Source organism: Sciurus carolinensis, chromosome 16 (assembly GCF_902686445.1).
Source record: "Sciurus carolinensis chromosome 16, mSciCar1.2, whole genome shotgun sequence".
NCBI lineage: Eukaryota > Metazoa > Chordata > Mammalia > Rodentia > Sciuridae > Sciurus > Sciurus carolinensis.
Genome location: NC_062228.1, coordinates 46654643 through 46661145, shown reverse-complemented (window position 1 = coordinate 46661145; position 6503 = coordinate 46654643).

The window sequence follows — 6503 nt, the reverse complement described above, 5'->3', positions numbered from 1 at the left end:
TTCTATTTTGTTAGAGTATAGATTTTCAAAATAGCTTCTAATTATGTTTTGTATTTCAGTTGTGTCTGTTGTGATATTTCCTTGTTCATTCCGAATTTTAGTGATTTGAGTTTTCTCTCGTTTTCTCTTTGTTAGTGTGGCTAAAGGTTTATCAATTTTGTTTATTTTTTTGAAGAACCAACTACCCATTTTGTCAATTTTTGTATTGTTTCTTTTGTTTCAATTTCGTTGATTTCAGCTCTGAGTTTAACTATTTCCTGTCTTCTACTACTTTTGGTGTTGGTCTGTTCTTCTTTTTCTAGGGCTTTGAGCTGTAGTGTTAGGTCGTTTATTTTTTGAGTTTTACTTCTTTTATTAAATGCGCTCCATGATATAAATCTTCCTCTAAGTACTGCTTTCATAGTGTCCCAGAGATTTTGATATGATGTTTCTTTGTTCTCGTTTACCTCTAAGAATTTTTAAATTTCCTTCCTAATATCTTCTGTTATCCATTCATCATATAATAGCATATTGTTTAATCTCCAGGTATTGGAGTAATTTCTGTTTTTTACTCTTTCATTTATTTCTAACTTCAATCCATTATGATCTGATAGAATACAAGGTAGTGTCTCTATCTTCTTGTATTTGCTGACATTAGCTTTGTGGCATAATATATCGTCGATTTTAGAGAAGGATCCATGTGCTGCTGAGAAGAAAATGTATTCGCTCTTGGTTGGATGGTATATTCTATAAATGTCTGTTAAGTCTAAATTATTGATTGTGTTATTGAGATCTATATTTTCTTTGTTCAATTTTTGTTTGGAAGATCTGTCCAGTGGTGAGAGAGGCGTGTTAAAGTTGCCTAGTATTATTATGTTATGGTCTATTTGGTTTCTAAAATTGAGAAGGATTTGTTTAACATACATGGATGAGCCACTGTATGGGGCATAGATGTTTATGATTGTTATATCTTGCTGATTTATGCTTCCCTTAAGCAGTATGAAATTTCCTTCTTTATCCCTTCTGACTAACATTGGCTTGAAGTCCACATTATCTGAAATGAGGATGGATACTCCAGCTTTTTTGCTGAGTTCATGTGCATGGTATGTTTTTCCCCATCCTTTCAACTTTAGTCAATGGGTTTCTCTTTCTATGAGGTGAGTCTCTTGCAGGCAACATATTGTTGGATCTTTCTTTTTAGTCCAATCTGCCAGTCTATGTCTTTTGATTGATGAATTCAGGCCATTAACATTCAGGGTTATTATTGAGATATGATTTGTATTCCCAGTCATTTGGTTCATATTTAAAATTTTATTTATTTATTCATTTCTTTTTTGACACATCTTGGTTCCTCCTTTATTTGACAGTTCCTTTAGGGTAATTCCTCCCTTTGCTGATATGCTTCTTTGTTTTTTATCTCTTCCTCATGAAATATTTTGCTGAGAATGTTCTGTAATGCTGGCTTTCTTTTTGTAAATTCTTTTAGCTTTTGTTTATTATGGAATGATTTTATTTCATCATCAAATTTGAAGGTAAGTTTTGCTGGGTATAAGATTCTTGGTTGGCATCCATTTTCTTTCAGAGCTTGAAAAATGTTGTTCCGGGCCCTTGTAACTTTTAGGGTCTGGATTGAAAAATCTGGTGATATCCGTATTGGCTTCCCCCTGAATGTAATTTGGTTCTTTTCTCTCACAGCCTTTAAAATTCTGTCTTTATTTTGTATGTTAGGTATTTTCATTATAATGTGCCTTGGTGGGGGTCTCTTGTAATTTTGTGTATTTGGAGTCCTATAAGCCTCTTGGACTTGATTTTCCATTTCATTCTTCATATTTGGGAAATTTTCTGATATTATTTCATTGAATAGATTATTCATTCCTTTGGTTTGTTTCTCTAAGCCTTCCTCAATCCCAATAATTCTCAAATTTGGCCTTTTCATGATATCCCATAGTTCTTGGAGATTCTGTTCATGATTTCTTACCATCTTTTCTGTTTGTTCAACTTTGCTTTCGAGGTTAAATATTTTGTCTTCAATATCTGAAGTTCTGTCTTCCAGGTGTTCTATCCTATTGGTTATGCTTTCTATGGAGTTCTTAATTTGGTTTATTGTTTCCTTCATTTTAAGGATTTCTGTTTGGTTTTTTTTCAATATCTCTAACTCTTTATTGAACTGATCTTTTGCTTCCTGAATTTGCTCTGTTAACTGTCGATTGGTGCGATCATTCAATGCCTGCATTTGCTCTTTCATCTCACCGTTTGCTTCCCTAATCATTTTAATTATGTACATTCTGAACTCCCTTTCTGTCATTTCTTCTGCCATGCTGTCCTTGGATTTTATTGATGTAACATCTAGATTTGTTTGTGGCATTTTCTTCCCTTGTTTTCTCATATTGTTCAGGAATCAGTGGGTCATTAAGATATTGCAGATTTCCTCTATCGACTTATAATGTCCCTGAAGATTGCTAGTATATCCCCTATTATCCTTCAGTAGCCTGAAGTCTTGGAGGAAGTTAATAATGTGGAGCTCCACAAGGAAGCTGCCTCTCTAGGGGTGGTGACCCTCAGGTGGCGTATATTTTCTGCTAGTGGGCAGAGGTGCATCCACTTGTTGACCAATGGTCATCCAGCGGGGAACTAGGCTGTGGGCTGAGGCAAATCCTGTTTGTGCCTGTGTCTCTGGTTTTACCGACCCTGTGGGAAAACCTCACCCAGCAGGGAAGACTCACTCGGTGGGGACGTCTCGCTGGTCAGTTCCCCTCCTAGAGGTTCCCCTCAATCTACAACTACCGCCTGGGCTGGGCTTTCTTCCTCTGCAACATTCCCAGGGGCCCGAACCTACCTCCTGGGCCTGGGAGCCTCACCCTTCGCAGGCGAGTCTCCTTAGGCTGCCTCTCCCAGAAACTCTGCCTGCAGTCCTGGAAACTTCGCTCCACCCCTAGGCGTGTCTCTGTGCGACTCTTTCAGCAAGAAGCCACCTAGCTCCTGGGCCCTGCTCTGCACCTAATCGCCTGGTTCTGCTGCCCCTCCTCTGAGCTGCCACCTGGAGCCCCGTACAATAGCTCCGATACCCAGAGACCCACCACACACCTCCTCCTCCGGACAGTGGCTGGGTTTCCGACGCAGTCACTAGGAGCCCAAGCAATTCACTTCGCATCTCCTCCTCCCGCCAACCACCCATAGCCCAAGGCAGTCACTCCAAGTCCAAGTGATCCGCCCTGTTCCTCCTCCTCCTCCTTGGAGTAGCCCCCAGTTGTTCAGGAGTGGTGGATCTGAGACCAAGTGACCCACCACGCTCCTCCTCCAGGCAGGCCACCAGTGTTCAGGAGCGGTTGTTTTTAGTCCAATCAACTCACCACTTGCCTCCTCCTCTGGCAACCACCTGTGGCTCTGATGCAGTCACTCCTAGAGCAAGTGACCCACTGCGCTCCTCCTCCAGGCAGGCCACCGGTGTTCTGGTGCGGTCACTCTGAGTTCAAACAGCTTGCCACGCAGCGCCTCCTCTGGCAACTGCCTGTGGCTCTGATGCAGTCACTCCTAGGTCAAGCGACCCACCGCGCTCCTCCTCTTCCTCTGGGCAACCCCCCGGTGTTTAGAAGCGGTCGTTCTGGGTCTAAACAGCTCACCACGCAGCTCCTCCTCAGGCAGCCGCCAGGAGCCCCAGTGTTTGCTCCGAGTCCAAGGGCTGTGCTGAGCCACCTCCTCTACAATGATCCCAGTTGTCCCTGTTTACCGCTCCAGTGGGGGGAGGGGCGTCTCGCCGAGCAACTCTACTTCACAAAGTTCCCTGCGTTCCGGGGCTACCCCCCCATCCGGGACACCTCCCCAATGGGAGAGACTCCCCCAGCGGCTTTGAGTTGGTCCCAAGTCTCTCACTATCTCCTCTTTTGAATCTTGCGTCCTGGAGCAAAGTGAAATGCAGCTGCCCCTTAGTCCGCCATCTTGAATCTCCTCCCGAATAATTCTTAAATTTGGTATTTTCATGATGTACCACAGTTCTTGGAGATTCTGTTCTTGATTTCTTACCATCTTCTGTGTTTGCACAACTTTTATTTTCAAGATTAAATATTTTCTCTTCATTGTCTGAGGTTCTGTATTCCAGGTGGTCTAGTCTTTTGGTGATGCTTTCCATTGAGATTTTATTTGGTTTATTGTTTTCTTCATTTCAAGGATTTCATTTTGGTTTTTTTTTTTTTTTTTTTTTTGAGAATCTCTATCTCTTTTTTGAAATGATCTTTTGCTTCCTGCAGGTGCTCTTTCAGCTTATTGGTATTATCATTCATTGCCTGCATTTGCTCTCTTATCTCATCCTTTGTTTCACAATTCATCTTAATCATGTATAATCTGAAGTCCTTTTCTGTCATTCCTTCTAACATACTGTCATTGGATTCTATTAATATAGAATGTAGATTTGTGTGGATCATTTTCTTCCCTTGTTTTTTCATGTTGTTCATGTGTCTTCCCCTCTAGCAGTGCAGATCTGGGGTATTGCAGATTTCCCCCTATAGCCTTATAGTGGCCCTATAGGTTTCCAAAATCTTTTCTTTAAGGGGAGATCAATATTAGCAGTGCCAAATTCAGACACTATGCAATCCAAACCAAATAGCCCCTATGAGGACAATAACAATATTGTCATAATAAACAAAATGAGTTCAAATGTTATTTTCAGTAAAACAGACAGATTTGCAACAATGTCTGCAGTTTCTAATGGAGGACAAAGAGCATGCAGAGGAATGTAGAATGTGGCTCTTTTGGGATAAGAAAAGAATATACAGAAGTTCTAGATAATAGAAAGTGTGAGAGTGTAATTAAAAGAAATTGAATGTTAGTATGTAAAAATGGAGAAAGAGACTCTGAGGGAATAGGTAAACAAAAGGAAAAGAGAACAAGAAAAGTAAAGAAATGAAAACTTAAAATTTTTCAATAAGGAGAAAAAAAGAAAATCTACAGTATAACAATCATATAGTAATGAAACCTCCCAGTGTTCTGTAGCCTTTTGCATGAGAGGTACCTGACATTGAGCTTCAAGACTCCATCAGGTGTCTGAAGATGGGATTTGCCCCACCTAAAGATGGGAGTTCCGGCTTCCAGTATTATCCAAGAGGCCGCTCTGGCTTTGAAATGTGTTGGCTAATGGGGAGCTTCTGCTCAGGGTATGGATGTGGTCCGCTGGAGGTTGTGGAGGCGGGTGCTTTTGGTCAGCCAGGGTTCCTGGAGTTTGAGTGTGTTTGGTGTGGTTGCAGATCCTGGAGTCTGGGTAAAGTTGGTCTGGGGTTCCAGTGATAGGGCACAGTCAGTTGGTCTGGGGGTCCTGGTGGCAGGGAGCAGTGAGTCGATGTGAGGGTCCCAGAGGCAGAGAGTGATCGGTCAGGCTGAGGGATCCTGGAAACAGGGCTCAGTCAGTCTGGACAGGGTTTCTATGGGGTCTGGCTGTTGTCTCAAAATGGCAGCAGCCACATGTAATCAAACCTGCAGGTAGTGTAACAGTGACCTTCCAGGCAACACCAGGCAGCTGGTTCTCCACTAGCAGTTGGCAATCAGTTTGGTGACTGTTGTTGGACAATCGGGAGGTGAACCTCATGTGTTGGTTGATGGATAGGTGCAAGGCAGGCAATGGACAGGCAAGGGGCAGGCAAATGGCTGAAGATAGATGCCTGACAGTGAGGAATCTGCACTCAAAAAAGGCATCAATATGCTGGGAAATGGCTCCTCTATTTCATCGTGCAGACTGGCTCCTACATGTTCGTGGATGACAAGATGTTTTCCAGAGATGCCCTGAAGATGACGTTCCTCATCACCTGCCTCTCGGGCCTGGCCCTGGAGTGGGTGATCCCCTACATCAAGAAGGACAGCCCACTGCTCAGTGATTACCGGGGATTCCTGGCCACAATGAAGCAGGTCTTCGGATGGGAGGAGGATGAGGACTTCTAGGCCTCCCGACACTCAGGACTCTGGCTTGTGTGCCAGGGAGGGTTGGCTGAGCCAGGCCCAGCTAACTGTATTCTTGATGACTGCATTTCTAACTGGAGCAAAAAGGAATTGCAGTGTGGCTTTGATTTGCATTTCCTAATTAATAATGATGTTAAACTGTTTTTCATAGATTTACCAGATGTCTGTATTTTTTCTTTTGAGAAGTGTTTAAATCATATTCCCAGGTATTAAATGCTCATTTGTCAGTTTTTGGTGTTGATTCTTTAAGTACTTTATACAGTCTAGATATTACTCTTCTGTCAGATGAGTAGCTGAGCTAGTCAATATTTTCTCCCATCTTTCATGTTCTCTCTTCACAGTCTCAATTATTTCTTGGCTGTGCAGAAAATTTTTAATTTGAAGTCATCCCATTTATTGACTCTTGGCATTATTTCCTGCACTTTAGGGGTGCCCCTGAGATTGTTGTGTCTGTACCTTAATGCTGGAGTCTTGACCGTAGGTTTCCTTGTAAGTGTCCCACAGCTTCTAGTCTAATTCCGAGATCCTGAACCCATTTTGAGTTGATTCTAGTGCAGGGTGAGTGATACAGGTCTATACTT